Raw genomic sequence first — 18,641 nt, forward strand, 5'->3', positions numbered from 1 at the left:
GTGGTTATGTTCAACCCTCCTTTGTCTGATACTGATAAAGAGTGAAATTCTGCTAATGTCTACTCTCCCCACCCTTCCCTCCATGCTTGTTTACTGTTTTCTTCCACACTCTATGAGAAATTGCCGGTCCCACCCTTTTATTTCTTCTTTTTACCCTAGAATGAACTGTCTTTCCCTCTCAGGTCTCTTTCCACTTGGGAACAGAACCAATCTACTCCTCAGATCTAGAGACCTCAGGCCTAAGGGACTCTGAGGTCCCTCACACCATATCCTAAAACACCAGAGAGGATTCTGAAGATCTCTCAGTAGGATTAAGATCCTCCAGTAAAGTGCTGTGGTGTTGTTTGCTGGTCCTTGATACTGTTCTCTGCTGTTCCCTAGTACTTTTATGGAAGGTCTTTACCTTTAAAAGCATCCTCTTGTATTTTTCTGAAGAGCCCATCCCTCTTGCTGAGTTAAGAGAGTCTTGCAGGCTACATGTATTCCTGAAAGTCTCTAGTTATACAGGTTTGGGACAGGGGGCTCCCTTTTCTATTTCCCAAGGGCTTCTGGCAGACCTCTTGTGCACTTCTGAGTTGGAAGAAGTCATTTGCTGTAATTTTGTATTGAATTTCTTGGTAATTTTTTGGTGTGGTGTGAACATCAGGTTATGTTGAAAAAGGTATGTGGAGCTACAGCATCTATAGGAATTCTTTATAAGAGTTTCAGAGATGATTTTGGCCACCTCATTCAATTAAAAAAAAAAAGTTCTGTGACACCAGAAAAGTTTACTCTTAAATCTCCCCTGCTGTAATATGAACCCATTTTCCCTGTCATAAAGAGAGAGAAAAGTTTCTGTATCTTTCAGCAATTGGTGTTTATTGATATTATACTAGCATTGTTCTATCTGCCACTGATGATGTTTCATGTCTTTGGAGACAATTAATGGCCATGATTTTTTTCTTCACACTAAATAATCCCAGCCCTTTTTTCCTGCTTGTTGTCTTCCATCCATCCACTTGGCTGTAATGTTTGTTTCTTTTGCAGATTCCTTTCCAGATTTTCCAAGTTTTAGACAATTTCCTTGCTAGGAGATGAGGTGGCCTACCTAATTCTGTACTAGAAAAAGGCAGCCTTTTCACTTTTTCATTGGCAGTTCACTGTGTATCCTTTGAAATGATCATTCGTAGAAATCACTGCCAAGGTAGACTGTTCTCACTTCCCTAATTCAGGTGGGAAATTCTCCAGATCAGTACACCAGCCTCTTGTAATACTTTTTACCTAGCAGTCAGTCCTACTACCTACAGTGTGACTATTATATGGACCTAATCCATGTCTCAGAAACAAGTACTCTCAGGAGTTGCTCTGAGTTTTGGTAGGTTATCTCTGTATAGCTCCAGGTAGAGAATGTCACTAACCTTAACTTCTGTTTTAATAAATATTTGAGTGATTTTTTTTCCCCATATCTTTTTCACTTCCCAATTACTCTTCCCTCCCTACTTCCCAGACCTTCCTTTACAATAAAGGTAAGCAAAACAAATTAGTAGTGTCTGGCAATATATGTCTATTTCTTATTTATTTTGTGTATGTCTATCTCCGAATCTGTAGAATTATTATTTCATTTTCTGTCTTTGAAATGTCAGTACTTAGCATAATAACTAGCATACATTAGGTGATTAATAAATGCTTACTGACTAGTTCCACATCTATAGATCCATCACCCCTTGACTGAAAGGAGGGAGGGTACCCCTCCTTTAATTCAATAAAATGGGTTTGTCTCTTCAGCATTTTTCTTTACATTATTGTAAGTTGTTCTTTTGCTTCTACTCATTTCAGTATACATTAGCTCCTATAGGGCTCCCTAAGTTTCTCTGAATTTTCTTCCTCACCCCCACCTCCAGCCCTTCTCTCATTCTACCTGAGCTTTACAAATACCTGGGTTGCTGGGGAATGAAACCTTCAACTCAAATCTGAGGCCATTTAAAAAGTAAACAATGATTCTTTTTCTATAATGAAGTAATGATAGTAAATCTTTTTGCTATCATTGTATATATTAAGTTTGGACTCAATTCTTGTCTTCTAATTAAAAAAAACTGAATGGGGCAGCTAGGTGGCACAGTGAATAGAGCACCAGCCCTGGAGTCAGGAGGACCTGAGTTCAAATCCAGCCTCAGACACTTAACACAAAAAGTAGCCGTGTGACCTTGGACAAGTCACTTAACCCCAATTGCCCTCCAAAAAAAGACAAAAAAAAACCTAATCAAAAATAGAATTGATTGGACCTAAAGTATGCCACAAAATGAATTGGAAGAGATGGTGAGAAAAAAAAAAGTAAGTAAAGACATAGGGTTAATGAATAATAATGTAAATACTGACACATGTTTAGTGTTTACAAGGGTGTTTTTTTTTAAATTGGAGTAGAGTAAGCTATTCTGAACATGCTGATAGACAAAATAAGGTAGATTTTAAAATAAAATTTAACTGGAAGGGAAAAGCTATGGATTTATATAAAATGTGAGGACTGGTTGTTTAATGTCTATGCTAGGAATGTCAAACTCAAATAGAAATGGCTCCCTACAGGCTGCTGATTTAGAAAAGCATAAATTAACATTATTTATTATTTTTTAAAAAATTTTGTTAAATATTTCCTAGTTACATTTTAATCTGATTAGGGCTATACTTGGGCCACCTCCCATTGTCACTGTAACTTGAAGGCTTTTGGAGGTTTATAGAAAGGCAGCTTGGTGTAGTAGAAGGAACTGTGGTCTTAAAGTCAGAACTCCCTCTGAATTCTGACTGTCACTACCTGTTTAGTTGCTGGTAAAGCAGGCTTAATTCATTTTATGTAAAATAGAGATAATAATACTTGTAAAGATGAAATAAAATGATGCATGTAAAATTGTTTCATGTAAACTGTTATTTAATTTTTTGGTGGTAAATCCCTTCTGAGCATGATATATCTCTCCATTTAGGAAGCTACTAATTGCAAGCAGCACCATGTGATGATCTGGAATATTCTGTTGGGGTGTATAGGAACCTTGAGAAGGCATTTCCCCTTTCTCCTTCAGATTTGACTGAATGGCTTATTGTGGTCCAAAAGATCTTTTTCATTATCTTAAGAGGAATACAGTTCACAAGGGTCTCCTACCACAAAGAAAATTCTATTTAACTTAAATCCCCTCTGCTTCAATAGAAATTAGTATCTTTCTGTACTATTTTTGCTAGGGACAGAGCTCCCATTGTAATGACCCTTCACAAAACTTTATTGTTGAGTTGCTACTTAGTCCTTTTTTGTAGGTTTGATAATGACATTATTTGAAATACTTGACCATTCCAGGCCCTTATATGGAATACTCTTCAATACTCTTAAAGCCCTTCATTATCGTGGTTGCTTTTGTTTGGATATTAACCATTGTATTAGTGCCCTTCCTAAAACATGGTGCCCAGGATGGACCATAGTTCTCCAAATGTAGTTGGGATCCACATACTGGCAGTAGGACCCTGGGTAAGTCTTATAAACTCTCAGTGTTTGAAACAGCTCTTTAAGATATTCAACTGCATTGAAAGCTGGAGTTTTCTCATCCAGAAGTTTCCTACACCCACTGAAATCACTTTATCCTCATTAAATTTCATCTTGTTAGAATTAGGCCAATTATTCTATTGTGCTGATTTTAAAGATTCTGTTTTTTACATCACTTGAAATTTCCCTGTATACCTCCCAGTTCTCCCTGAGAAACATCCCTTTTAACAAAAAGAAGGGGGAAAAAAGCAACAAAACCAACGAGCACATTCCAAAAAAATCTGACAATATATGTCAAAGAGAAAAGGGTCCTGTACATATCCGAGATCTTGGAGCCCTCCATTTCTGTTTCATCCTGCTTCCATGCTAGGCTTGTGATCTGTTTCTTGAACTCATCCCTTTTCTTTCCCTTCAGGTTGTGGTATCTGGTGTAGCATCACTTCTGTTTCTATCTCTGATCTTTACCCAGGTGCCCTCTGCTATGTTTCTCTGCCAACAGAATGTCAGCTCTTTGAGAGCAGATACTTTGGTAATTCAAGTACTTAGAACAGCACCTAGCACATAGGCGTTAAATCAATGCTCACTGATTAGTTGCTACTTCTCTATAGTTCTTGGATTTTTGCCTGTTAGTATGTCTTTTTAGTTTACAAGCCATTTTATTTGTAATAACAAAAAAACAAGACCAAAATATGTGTCCAGTGACTGGGGCATATCTGAACAAACTGCTTTGTGAATGTAACAGAATGCTATTTCATTGTAAAAATGAAGAATTCAAAGAAGTATGAACACTTGTATGAAGAGATTTAGAGTGAAGAAAGCAGAGCCCGAAGAACAATATAAGTGATGACCACAACAGTGCAAATAAAAACAGTACTAAAAGGCAGCAAAACTCAAGGTCAAATACAACCATGTTGATACCAAGCAAACTATTAAAGTTAATCAAGCAGATAAGTAAGGAGAACTGGAGAACTATCCTCAATGAATTCAAGTCACCAGACCCAGAAGAACCAGTTAACAGAGAAGATCTAGCCATGGAGTAATTGAAACATGATGGACAGTAGAGCTGTTCAATTCTGTTTTCTCTGCCAAGGAAATCTAGCCTGGAAAGGATAAAACAAAAATGACAGCTGAGGAGCTGAAACCCAAGTAAGAGATCTCTGCCCATGTTGCCTTTGATAGATTCAGGCTAGCAGTTCCAAATGAAATATGTCCTAGGAGGCAAATATGATTGCTAAGCTATACAGTGATCTCTGAAAGATTTTCCAAAATAGGACAGTTGACATAGTATTTGAGAAAGTAAATGATGCCCCACTTTGTTGTCATTGTTTGTCCTTCATTCTCCATGAGGGACATGATGTCTGGGAGATGATCCTGTAACATTCAAGTGGATTGGATTTAAGTGAGGGAGGGCCATGTAGAGTAACCAGCCTCACTTTCTCCTCTGGAGCCATCTGGGTCCAGTGGCCAGATCAGGACAACTGGAAATGGCCCTGGATGTAATGGGAGACCTTGACCTTTTTAAGTTAAGGTCTTTAACAGTCTCAGTTTGACTGAGGCAACACCTATTCAATGATTAAGTCTAGATAAGAAATGAGGCAGAGAATGGTCTTTTTTACCCAATCCAAAAAACAAAGCAAAACAAAAAAGAGCCTGGTAGGAGAAGACCCTTAGGGTTTCTAGCCAAAACAAAAACAATTGTTATTTACATTCACTCTGAACCAATCAAAGCCCAAACAATGACCAGATAGGGTCTGGCCTCTAACAGGGTTTTTGGCCAATCAATGAGAGACAGAGTGAATTGGGTTTAAGAAATTGGTGAATTGGTCCTTGGGAAAAAAACCTAGCCAGTAAACTCCAAGGTATCAGCAATCAAAATCAACATTCCTTTGGGCAGAGCACCCACAGGTAAGGGTGGACCAAGGGGAGGGAAAGAAAGGAAGGAAGGCAGAGAAAAGGAAACAAAAGAAGGCACTGTATTGCCCAACTGACCGTTTTTCAGTAAGAGGGGTGGCTCTTACTGTTGCTCACAGATTGTTTGTCCTTCGTTCTGGAAGAGGAGTAGCCCATTTTCCACTCCATTATGAAGTTCATGTCGTCAGAGCTGTGATACCACAACATGCAAGTCAGTTGGGTTTAAATGAGGGAAGGCTAGTGCCAAGTCATCAGTCTCATTTTCTCTGGAGCCCTCTGGGGCCAGTGGCAAGAATATAGATCAGGACGACTGGAGATGGCCCTGACTTTACTGAAAGGGAAAGAGGGTAGCGGCTATAATAAAGTGTAGGCTAGGGAGCTGAATTTGTATTTGTGGCAGAATTTAGAATGTATTATTAAAGGCATAGTTAACAACTGTCTAAAAAAGAATGTGGTGATCACAGAAAGTCCATGTAGGTTCTTTAAGATTTGGTCACGCCAGACTCAATTTTCCTTTTTTTTATTTTTTAAATAGCTAGACTGGTGGAGTGCTTTAGCTATGGTTTACCTAGTTATTCACAAAGCATTTAAGAAAGTCTTTGGGGGCAGCACCGGCCCTGGAGTCAATAGGACCTGAGTTCAAATCCAGCCTCAAACACTTAACTCACACAAAAAACCTAGTCATATGACCTTAGGCAAGTCACTTAACCCCAATTGCCCCTCCCCCCTTCAAAAAGATAATAATAAAGAAAGCAGATTGCTAAAAAAAAAAAAAGAAAGAAAGAAAGTCTTATTCTTGTGGACAGGTTGCAGAGATACAGGCTAGACAGTATTATAGTTAGGTTGATTTGGGACTTGATTGAATGGCTGTGCCCAAAGAATAGTCATTAATGATTTGAAGTCAGCTTGAAATCCAACAACAAATTGTGTCCTTGCTGTGTGCTTAGCCCAATGCTAAGAGCTGGGTTATACAAAGAAAGGCAAAAAACCTGGTTCCTGCTCTCAACGAACTCACATTTTTAATGGTATAAAGTGCTTATTAGTAGAGTAAGTCAGAGATTTGTGCTTAAAGCCATGCTATTTAGCATTTATTATCAGCAACTTGGAAAAAAGGCATAATAAGGTGGCATGCTTATTGAATTCACAAATGACATCAAATGGGCAACATGGTTAACATGGACATATGAAATGAGGGAGCTCTGGCTAGATTGCAAATATCTAAAAAATGACCTAGGTGGTTCCTAGCTGACTGTGTGTATGTTTATTCTTTGTCAACCAAAAAAGCTAATATACTTTTAGATTGCCTTAAGAGAAGCAGTGTCATGAATGAGAAGAAGTTATAGTACAATGTCCTCGCTTTTATTTCTTTCGCAGTTTTGTATTTGTGTCCATGGTACCCAGCACAGAGCTCCATCTCTAACAGGTGCTTCTTGATTGCTTCCTGGTTAGTTAATATATAATATGTTGTATGTTCTGGATGCTGCATTTTAGTAAGGGAATTGGTAAGCTGGAAAGTATTAGAAGGGAGGATAACCAGAATTGTAGAGGACTTTGAGGTCATGCTGTGAGAGGATTAATTAAAAGAACTGGAGATATTTACAGTAGCCTAGAGGAAAAAAAAATAGGGAAAGGGACATAAAAGCTATGTCTTTAGTAGACTTCTACTTTAGTAGAAGAAGGAGAATCTTCATTGCACTGTGCATCCAACACAAACACTAACCATTTGCATCAGGAACTATATTTTCTGTTAAGATCTCAGACCCCTAAAAAGTTGGATCTCATTACAGGAGGCTGAGCATTTGAACTTTTAAGGAAGCTATTGTCTCTGCAATGAGATATTATCTAGCTGAAGAGTTTGAGAATGGAAGAAAAGCAGGGTGGGGGAAGATCAAAGGACCTGATACTTGGAGCTAACTAGATAGAATTTGAACAGAGCTGAGTAGAAGAGAAGTTGCTGACCTGGGAGGGAGGGAGGTAACAGGATTGCTAAAACTTTCTAGTTTGAAGGCAGGAAACTGGATAAAAGGGATACCCTTATGGGAATTGATCTGGGGAAGAGGAGACTAGGAAGTAGTTATCGAGGTTTCTAATGTTGGCTTCACCTTCCTTTTCTCATATACGTTTTTAAAATTGTGGCTTGCCTAGATTTTTTGTTAGCAAGTTGATAACTTTAGAATGTTCCATTTTCACAGTGGGGTAGGAAGTTCAGCCATAATTAAGGTAAACTGCCTAACCCTGAATCCTGTAATTCATGGGAACTTCATGCTGGAGTGGAAAATGGGCTATCATTTGGATGACAGATGAAACCATTTTTACCCTCTGGGGCCAAGCTAACTAGAAACAATAGGTTAAAGTTGCAAAAAAGAAAGTAAATTTAAATTCAATTGTAAGGATAAGGTCATATAAATTTTCCCAGGTTTCTCTGAAACTGTCCCCTTCATCATTTTCTTCATGATCAAGGAGAGGAATATTCCATTACATTCATATACCATAATTTGTTCAGCTAGTAACCAATTTATGGGCATTCTCTTAATTTCCAGTGCTTTGTCAGCCCAGAAGAGCTACTATAAGTATTTTTGTATATGTGTGTTCCTTTCTTCTTTGATCTCTTTAAGATGTAGGCTTGGTGGTGTTATCAATGAATCAAAGGGCACTTACAGTTTAATCACTTTAGGAGCATAGTTTCAAATTGCTTCACAGTTCCACCAACAGTACATGAATGTTCTTCTTTTCCCACAGCCCCTGTATCATTAATCATTTTTCTATTTTTGTTAACTTTGGAGGTGTGATAGGTATGTGGTGGAACCTCAGAATTTTTTTAAATTTTTCATTTCTCTAATTAGTAGCAATTTATAGCATTTTTATATGGCTATTGATAGCTCAGGGTTTTTTTTTTTTCTCTCTGTAAAGTACCTGTTTATATTCTTTGACCATTTATCAGTTGGGAAGTAGTTCTTATTCTTATACATTTGAATCAGTTCTTTATAGATCTTAGAAATGAGATCTTTATCAGAGAAATTTACTGCAAAATTTTGGGGTTTTTTCCTTCCTTTCTAAATTTATCTGCTTCTCTTCTAATTTTCACTTGATTGGTCTTGTTTGTACAAAAACTTAAATTTTATGTAATCAAAATTGTCTATGTTACCTTCTGTGAGCTTCTTTATCCCTCATTTGGCCATGAATTTTTCCCCCCTATCCACAGGTTATTTCTTCCTTGCTCCTCTAATTTGTTTATGGTGTCACCGTTTATGTCTTAAGTCATATACCTATTTATAACTTATCTTGTTATATGGTATGAATTGGTTAAGTTTCTACTGGATTGCTTTCCAATTTTCCTAACATTTTTTATTTTAATTTTATTTTTTTTGCTTTTTTGGAGGGCTATTGGGGTTAAGTAACTTGCCCAAGGTTACATGGCTAGTTTTGCGTGTTAAGTGTCTGAGGCCAGAACTGAACTCGGGTCTTCCTGACTCCAGGACCAGCACTTTATTCACTGTGCCTCCTAGCCACCCCATTTTCATAACATTTTTTTGTTGAATTCTTATCCTAATAGTTGGAATCTTTAAGTTTATCAAACTCTAGGGTACTATCCTTTTTCAAAAAAATTTCTATATATTGTGTACTTCATATTTGGAAAGGCCTGAGCACAATACCTGGAATGTAGTTGGTGCTATATAAATGCTAACTATATTGTTATTATTATTATTATTAATCTGTCCCATTGATCAGTCTCTGTTTCTTATTAGTACCAAATCATTTTGAAGATTACTGCTTTGTAATGTAGTTTGAGATCTGGTCCTTTGATCAAGTGGTTTTGTGATGTTGAGAATGAGAGGAAATGGAGCTCATAGTAGATAGTCTCCTTTTGCTGAGTAAAGGGTAAGGTCCTCTCTGAGATCAATCAATAAACACTGATTAAGTACCAACTCTGTTAACCACTGTGCTAGACAAAGACATTCCCTTTAAAATGTAAACAGTTCATCACTATAAAAAGTCCTTTCTAATTATTTACTTGTATTTATTTTAGTTTGCTTAAATCCTGCATTTATATTTGTTTCTTTCGAGATTTTTGTTCAAGAACATTTGAAAGTTCTCACTTTCACTGATGATCCATTTTTTTTTTTTTTGCATGTAGGGTTGAAGGTCCTTGGTTTTCTTGGCAAGTTATTCGTGGTTGTAGACTTTTTATCTTTTGTATTTTGAAATATCTCATTCTGTGATATCCCCTCTTTTTAGTAGAAGCCAAAGAATCTTATATGATCCTGACTGTGGTTTCTCAATATTTGTTATTTTTTCTTTTATCTAGAAGCTCTTAATTTTGACAATAGCATTCCTGAGAGTTTTCATTCTGGAGGTTCCTTTCAAGAAATAATCAGTGGATTATTTCTATATTCATACTATCCTCATGTACCAGTATGTCTAGGCAGTTGAAATATGACATCCAGATTCTTTTTCTATCCTTGTTGTTAGAGCTTTTTATGTAATCCATGGTTCTTAAGTTATTGTCCCTTCATTTGTTTTCCAGGTAATTTATATTTGATATGAGATTCTTTGCATTTTCCTCTGTTTTCTCAGTCTTGTTATTTTGTTTATAATAATTCTTGTGGTCTTCTCAGATCATTAACTTTAATTTGGTCTACTCTGATTTTTAGGGAGTTTTTTAGCAAAGCATTTGGCAAAGTTCTTAATAAAGGCTTTTTCACTTATTCAAGGAAGAAAATGGAAAGCTTAGGAGATAATTGAACTCATCAGAGCTGATGTGATCACCAGTCAAGACTATAAAAGCAGGGGTTCTTATCCTGGGGTATGTAAACCTGATTTTTAAAAATTATTTTGATAGTTGTGTTTCGGCATAATTTGTTTCCTTTGTAATCTTAGGTGTCATATACATTTAGAAACATTAGCACTGGGCATGGTTGTACATGTCTATAATAATTTCAGCTCCCAGGGAGACTGAGGCTCACAGATCTGTTGAGCTCAGGAATTCTGAGGTTCAGAGGGCTCTGGTGACCTGCTCTCCTCACTAAGTCTGCCATCAACATACTGAAACCTTGACAGTGAAAGGCCACCATGTTGCCTAAGGAGGAGTGAACTGGCCCAGGTTAGAAAAGGAGCAAGTCAAAGCTCAGGGGTTAATTAGTAGCAGTATCATGCCCAAAGAATAGCTTTTGCCTTTCTAGTCTGAGTGAGATAGGGAGAATCAATTTATAGGAAAAAAAATTAATAAATTTTTGTGAAAAGATGAGTCTGTAGACTTTGCTAGACTGCTGTAAGGGCATTAAAAAAAAAAGTTAAGAACCCGTGGTAAACAGGCAGAAGAGAGGAGGGTCCAGGTCAAAGCCTTAGAGGACACCCACAGTTAGTGGGTATGGTGTGGATGAAGATCCAGCAAAGGAAACTGATTAAGAGTGGTCAGATGGGGGACAACCAGGAAAGATCAGTGTCACAGCCTAGAGAGGAGACAGTATCCAGAAGAAAGGGATTATAGAATTGAGGAAAGGCCATTTGATTTGGCAATTAAGAGATCAGATCATTGGTAACTTTGGGGAGAGCAGTTTGAATTGGAACCAGACTACAGAGAATTTAGAAGAGATTGAGCAAAGGCACTTGAGTACCTCTCAGTAGACATCTTTCTCAAGGTCTTTATCCACAAAGCGGGACACTGAGGACACCAGCTAATGGGGAAGTTCCCTGTATCTGGCCTCCTAAAACAAATAAATTAACGGGAAAGGCTTTGCTTCAAGAACTTTAGTCCAAGTGAGTTGGGCTTCCTGTGGCAAATGTTGCCATCAGACGATGTTCTTTTTACATAGTGCCCATGGACACTCTTCCATGGGAAGCCCATGGTAATTGTTCCTGGAGTTTCTGTATCCATGAACTGGCATTTATATTTCGATTTCATTAGGTTATTTTGGGGCAGGGGCAAAATGATGACATCAGGGAAGGTATTTACCCTTCCTTCTATAGATGTGTTAAAAAGTCTGTGTTCACGTGGGTCTTATCAAACATCTCCAAAAGTTTCTACTCAGTAAATCTAACCAGTTCAGTAATCTGAGCTGAGGCCTGTTTTGCAGGAGGAATTGTTGGTGGGACATAGGCCTTGTCATACCTTTGTTACCAGTCCATGGAATTGTTGTGGTGAAACTGGGCTATATTTATCTCTCTTGAGCAGCCAAGGCTTTGATTTGTCATGTGAAAGGAAACTCTGAAGCTGACCCTACAGCCTCAGTCACTCACACCCCATGGCCCTATTTAGCTTGCTTAGGCAGAGCTTAATTCTGTGCTTCCCTGAAAACATACAATCACTGGACTATCTTTAGATGGGTTGTGGTGTAACTTCACCCTAGAGGAGACAGAACATTACAGCTGGTTTACATTTTCCCGTACAAAACATACACTGGCTTTGAGATCAGGCCTTTGTCACGTCACTGGAACACTACTCAGCAATTTTTGTCGGGACAATTTTCCTGATTTTGGGGGGGGGGGCAATTCAAAGAAAGATTCTGAATAGGTTCATAGATCAGATGATTGGCATGTACATGAGCAAGGAATAGTATGGCAGTATTGGAATTTGATATGGTAAATATCCAGGTGTATCTGTGCTGCCTTTGTAAGCCACCTTTACTTTCTCCCCAAACTCTGTGCTTTTGATTGGGCAACTTATCCTAGAATCAAGTTGAAAAATAATTTCTTTTCTTCATTTATTTCCTTCCTGTCGATGACATTTCCCTGTTTTCTACCCCTTTCCACTTTCATTTAAACCCTTCTCCTCTTTTAACTTAAAATCCTAGATAATTTAGTTCACATAAGCAGGATTTAGGAATTCTCTCCTATAATAAAAGTACATGTTCCATGAATAGAATTCTGCTTTTCAGATATTTTCAACTCAGCAGCTGTTATTCAGGCAGGTTGTTTAGTCCTGCCTACAACCCTCTTCCCTTTTTCTGTCCATAGCTTGATAGCTCCATCCACTTGCTTCTGCAGAGCTAAGTTGGATGGTCTGGCATCAGACTTTGGTGTCATGGGTGGTTGGCTTCACCTCTTAGACAATTCTCAAAGAGCAGAAAAAAATCACGAAATAGGGAAGCATGCTAGGCCATGTTTTTCTTCCCACCTGTTCTCTTCATTGTCTACTAGCGCATCTGCCTTTGTGCATCTACTTCAGGACCGCTGTAGTTTTAAGTGGAGATGATGGGTATGTGGCTTTTTTACCCTTGTGTAGATATTTTCTGAATGTGAATCTACCCACAGGCAGTAAGGAGGAAAATAGTCCTTGATTACACTCACCTATAGATTACTACATTCAGTTGTTTCACATTATGATTTACCTGATTCATTCCATTGATCAACATCTCTGTTTTTAACAGGAACCAAATCCTTTATTTTTAAAATGAGATACTATTTTCTCTTCATGTCTTGTCTCATCTCATCTCTTGATTTTGTTTTAATATTTCCTGTTGTCTCATAGTCATTAACTTTTTTTTTTTGGAGGGGGAAGGCAAGGCAATTAGGGTTAAGTGACTTGCCCAAGGTCACACAGCTAGTAAGTGTGTCAAGTGTCTTGAGTCTGATTTGAACTCAGGTCCTCCTGACTCCAGGACCAGTTCTCTATTCACTTTGCCCCCATTAACTTCTAATTAATCCATTCAAATATTTAAAAGAGTCTGTTCTTTGGGTAACATTTTGTACTTCTTGTCCTAAGCTATTAATTTGTCCAAGTCTTTATGCCAAATTACTTGTTTCTTTTCCGATTCTTTCCTCTAGCACCCTCATTTCATTTGTAAAATCATTTAACTTTTCTTTTTTTCTTGTTAAACTCTTGTTCATTTCCTCCAGGAATTCTACTTGACCTCATGGCCAATATTTTAATTTGAGGTTTTTCTCCTGGATGATTTGTAGTTAATTCTCTTTTTCTGGATTAGGGTGATGGGTGTCCCTTTATCTAGTCTTTGTTTGCTTACTCACTCTACCAGCCTTACTTCCTGGTTTGGTATTGGTGTTAGGGCTACCCTCTGTGAACTTCTGGAGAGAATGTCTAAGCAGCAATTCCTGCTGCTGCTTTCTCTGGGTCCTTTAGGGTATCTCAAGGGTGGCTCAGGCCTAGGACCTGCAAATTTTCAGCAACTCCAAAGTGATCTAATCTAGTATAAAGTGTGATTGTTCCTTTACTTCTTGGTCTAATTTTTTCAAGCTCCTGAACCTAGTTTGGGTTGGGACAACAGAACTATAGGCTTGCTCCTGCTGGTGACTAGACTTTTCCTCTTCTTTCAGCTATTTGGAAAGTGCATAGTTTTAGAATAACTGAACTACAGGTTCCCTTTGGTTACTGCCCTCTGCCATGGTTACTTAGATGCAGGCCTCAGACCAGTCTGGGAGCTGAATCAGAGTCCCTGCTCCAAGGTCATAGCCACACAACTGCCTCTTGTTCCTGCATACAACCCTTCCATGCTGCCCCTGCAATGCAGAGCCCTTCCTCAGTCCTTATTGACCCAGTGATAGGACTGAATCAACAGGGCTGCTCTTTGGTTCCTGTCTCATCACCCAACACAACTTTAAGTCCATCTCTGCTGGATGTTGGACCCCTTTTTGCTCTCGTACACATCCATAGGTCTCCTTTAAGGCCTGAACTGGCCCCTTCCTGGCTAGACTGTCCCAAGTGCCCACAGACCTCTGATCCCTTATGCTGGCCTGGCCTGGAAGAATGACTCACTCCTTGGATTTCCCTGTCACTACTCAGTCTAATAGCCTTTTTAGCTCTGTATTTTGAGTAGTTGTAGGGGAGAACTGGGCTTTACTGCTTTCTCCTGCTTTGCCATATTTGCTGGTTTTCATCTATGATGAAAAGAATACAGTAAGTATGTAGCTTATTTTTCCAGTGATCTGGGGTAAGTTGGTTATTTTATACTTTTCAAGAAAGTAATTTTGAGCCCACATGGGAATTTATTCATCTTGTTTCAGTATACTTAAGATTATTTTTCTCTTCACTTAGACTCTGGGAGTTTTTGACATGGAATCAGATGGTAATTAATCCACAAATATTTATTGTATCTACTATGTGCTACACTGTGCCAGGCAGTGGCGGTACCAGGCAAAAATGACACAGTCCCGACCCTCAAAGTGCTTGCATTCTGTCTGGGAAGACATGTACGCAGCGCAGATAGTTTAGCAGGTGGGAGAATTAGGAAGGGGCACAAGAAGTCCTGTCTTCACAATTACATTCAGTCATAAGAAAGGCCAGATGTTGATGTGGCACTCATTCTCTGATTGGAGGATAGCAATCCATAGAATATGATTGCATAACACATTGCTATCAGCATTATTTTGTCTAAGTTTGGGAAATTGTTTTAGTGACTCTCTTGACACCAAATAAGGTAGGTTTAATTGGGTAAATTGAGTGAATATCAGGCTCTTCAGGCCTATAACCCCAGTAAGACACCAAATTTGGAATTTCTCTGACTTAGCATGCTTACAAAAGAATTCAGATTATCAAGATGTACTCATGTATGTCTAATGTTTTTGATGGCACCTTTCTTCTGATGGATGTTTCCAAGGGTATTTATGAAAGGGGTTACTTTATTTGCATTTGGCAAAGTAGTGTGCAGTGTTTAGAATTTTCTTTTTTTTTTTTAAATTTATAAGTCCAGGAAACACTTTCCACATACAGTGATCCTCTGTCCCAAGTTGCTCACAAGGGACAGTCCTTCCAGGGCCATTCTTGTTCCTAAGCCAAAATTTCAACCTAATCAGCTTGGGAGGTATCTGATAGGTCCTGATAAATTTGGGAAAGCATAGGAGCACAGTATTTTTTTTTCTTAAATTCTGAACTTAACACCAAACAAAATGAGTTTCCATATTCAGTAGGGCAAAAAAAAAAAAAAGGAATGTATGTAAAACCGTAGATATCTGTTAGATGCAGGTATATTCAATATGTCCCTTGAAAGATGTCCTGCTTATCTGTGATTCTTTTTGTTTTAGTTCTTTCTGTTTTCTTCCATGCATTAAAAACAAAACTCGGGATGGCTAGGTGGCACAGTGAGCAAAGCGCTGGCCCCAGAGTCAGGAGGACCTGAGTTTCAGATCTGGCCTCACACACTTTACACAAAAAACCTAGCTGTGTAACCTTGGGCAAGTTACTTAACCCCAATTGCTCTCCAAAAGGCAAAAAAACCAACTCCACAATACTAAAGTTACCTTCCTTTTTTTCATCTCTTTTCTTTTCCTACCCTCTCCCTAGGCCTTTTCTTCCTCCCATCTTAACCCCAAATGGAGGTGGCCAAGAGAGGAAGAAATAAAAACAAATCCTTTGTAACAAATATACATAATAAGGCAAAATCAATTCCCATGATGTCTGTTTCTAAAAACATGCCTTATTCTGCATCTTGAGTCCTTTATCTCTCTGTCAGAAGGGTGGCAGGTTTCCTCATGGACCATTTGTAATCATGGTTGGTCATTCAGAGTTCTTAAGTCTTTCAGAGTTATTTTTCTTTATAATATTGTCATTCTACAGATGGCTCTGATTCTGCTCACTTGACTCTGCATTAATTTATACAAGTGTTCCCAGCCTTCTCTGAAACTGCCCATTTTGCCATTTCTTATGGCACAGTAATTTTCATTACATATAATTTGTTCGGGATTCCCCATTTGATAGGCAACCCTTCACCCTATAGTTTCCAATTCTTTGCTGCTTCAAAAACAAAACCCTGCTACATATGTATTTCCAAATAAGTTACCTTTTCCTCTTTCCTTAAACTCTTTGGAGTATAGACCTAGTAGTGAAATTTCACTGGGACAAGGGGTATGCACAGTTTAGTGTTGTTTTTTTAAGCATAGTTCTGAATGAGTACAGTACTTACTCAGGGAGCATTGTGGGCTAAAGTAGCCCCTTCTCCTCGGGGGTGGAGTGTGGGGTGTGTGTGTGTGTGATTTTAGTTTTTCTTTTCAATTAACATTTATTTTCTCTTCATCCTACTTTCCCTCTTACTAATAGGGGGGAAAACCCTTATAACAAATAATGTATATCCAAGCAAAATAAATTCCTGTATTGGCCATGTCCAAAAACATGGCTTATGCTACATCTTAAATAAATTTCTCCCTCTTTTTTTTTTTTTTTGCTTTTTTGGAGGGCAATTGGGATTAAGTGACTTGCACAAGGTCACATGCCTAATTTTTGTGTTAAGTGTCGGAGGCTGGATTTGAACTCAGGTCCTCCTGACTCCAGGGCCAGTGCTCTATTCACTGTGCCACCTAGCCGCCCCTTAAGTAAATCTCTTTATCAGAAAGTGGGTATCATACCTAATCATTAGTCTTTTAGAATTATTGTTGGTCACAGTATTGATCAGTTAGGTTTTTCAAAGTTATCTTTACAGTGTAGTTATAGTATCAGTTCTCTAGGTTCTTCTCACTTTACTCTGCATCGACTCATAAATTCTTTCTCCAAACTGCCTTTTTTCTAATTTCTTATGGCATAATACTCATTCATTTATAATTTGTTCAGACATTCCCCAACTGAGAGGTTCCTCCTCAAGTTTCTAGTTCTTTGATATTTCAAAAAATGCTGCTATAAATAGTTTTATGCATAAAGGCTTTTTCTTTTTCTATTCTTTTTTTTTCCATCTCTTTGGAGTTGTGTGGTATATTCTCTGTTCCTTGCTGCCCTAATAGTCTTCATTGAAAATACTGAATGCCATTGAGATTTCAGCAGGAACAAAGAACACTATGGAAGAAAATAATACTTAACTGCACAGATTCAGGAGTGACTTTATCCTGTGGTAAACTTTCTGTCCCATCCTGCCTGTTAAAATTAGTCATGAAAGCATTATTCTAGACCAAGGGACATGTTGACACCCAAACTTTTTTTCAATTGTATTTGGAATCAGTGTTCATTATACCCATCTGCTAAAATTTGTTTTGTGTAATAATGTTGAAAACAATTGCGCCTACTGTGGGGGACAGTTCTGGGATGGGAAGGAAGGGTAGATTTGTTTTAGGTATTGTAAAGTTTGCTAGACGAATAACATTCATAGCTTGTTCCTGCCAATCTTTGTAGAATAACAAAGATCAGTAACTGCCTTCCTCTTCCCCTTCATCTTTGACCTATTTGTAAAGTAATATACTATTGATATCTGAATATTTTATTTGCGCAGTAGAGTTAGCTGGAGTTATTTGTATTTTTTTAATAAAGTGATGTGCTTAGTTTTATTTTCTTTATAAAGAAATTCATAGCTTTTTCAATTCTTTGTGAATTTGATTTCTTCAGAATGTTTTTTTTTCCATAGAGTGCCCAAATCCTCCATAATTTAAATGATCTTGAGAGGAGTTGTAGCTAAAGCAATCACCCTGCAGTCAATTTAGTGAAGAGCCTCCTTAGCCAGAGAGGTCTTCAGACAAGTCTTATATTCAACCTTTCCAACTTGATATAGAACTTGCTAGAGCTTATGCACTGCTTGTGAAAATTCAGGGTCACTGCCACGCACTCAGCCATCAGAGGAGGATTTAGTCTGTAAACTTGCTGGACATCTGTAGCCATCCAGATTCTGGGAGTGGAGCTAGGGCCATGTACATGTTATGTTAAATCCACAGCCTATAATTTGGGAAAGTGCTAATGTATTCCTCCATCTTGGTTTTAGTATAATGAGCATTTTCTTGATCAAAACTAATAGTTTTCCCACTCATTTCTTTCTAAATACCTGATAACTTTTCTTTATGAAACTTTGGGTACCCAATATACCTACCACCTACCCAATATACCCACCATACTTAGGGATGTATAATTATGTTTTTAGCCCTAGAAGAGACTTTAGAGGCCACCTAGTTGAACTCCCTCATTTTTACAAATGAGGAAACTGAAGTCTAGAGTAATTCGGTGATTCTTTATAAATACAAAAGAACTAGGTTTGGACATTACCCAATTAAAATTGTTTTGTTATTTCTCAAATAACTGCTGATTTCTGGAAAGTAATTAGTTTCTTCTCTCCTATGTTACATTGGTAGGTATAGTAGGTAGGCAGTATTGTTAAGTAGAGTAACCATGGCCTAAGACTTGGGCATAGTGCTCTCACTTAACTTGTGTGGTGTGCTTAACTTTTCTGAGCATTGTCTGCCAAGCTGGTGTAATATCTATATTACCTATTTCACAGAGTCCATTGTGAAAATTAAGTGAGTTAACATAAACGAAAGAACTTTTAAAAGGATAAAATGCTGTTTGGATACTGAGTTAAGAAGATAGGGAAAG

General features: G+C 37.9%; 1 protein-coding gene across 1 annotated transcript in view; it reads left to right on the top strand.

Annotated features, from left to right (window-relative positions):
• Nucleotides 1–18,641, top strand: part of MICAL3 (microtubule associated monooxygenase, calponin and LIM domain containing 3) — a 246,450-nt gene that overhangs the window by 47,176 nt on the left and 180,633 nt on the right. The window contains exon 2 of the mRNA XM_069094298.1: nt 10,123–10,214. The gene's annotated coding sequence lies outside the window, so the exon portion shown is untranslated. The remainder of the gene's footprint in view (nt 1–10,122; nt 10,215–18,641) is intronic.

This window comes from Petaurus breviceps, unplaced genomic scaffold, assembly GCF_028583685.1.
Source record: "Petaurus breviceps papuanus isolate PSGF00001 unplaced genomic scaffold, PetGlider_PUasm1.0 216, whole genome shotgun sequence".
NCBI classification, from domain to species: Eukaryota; Metazoa; Chordata; class Mammalia; order Diprotodontia; family Petauridae; genus Petaurus; species Petaurus breviceps.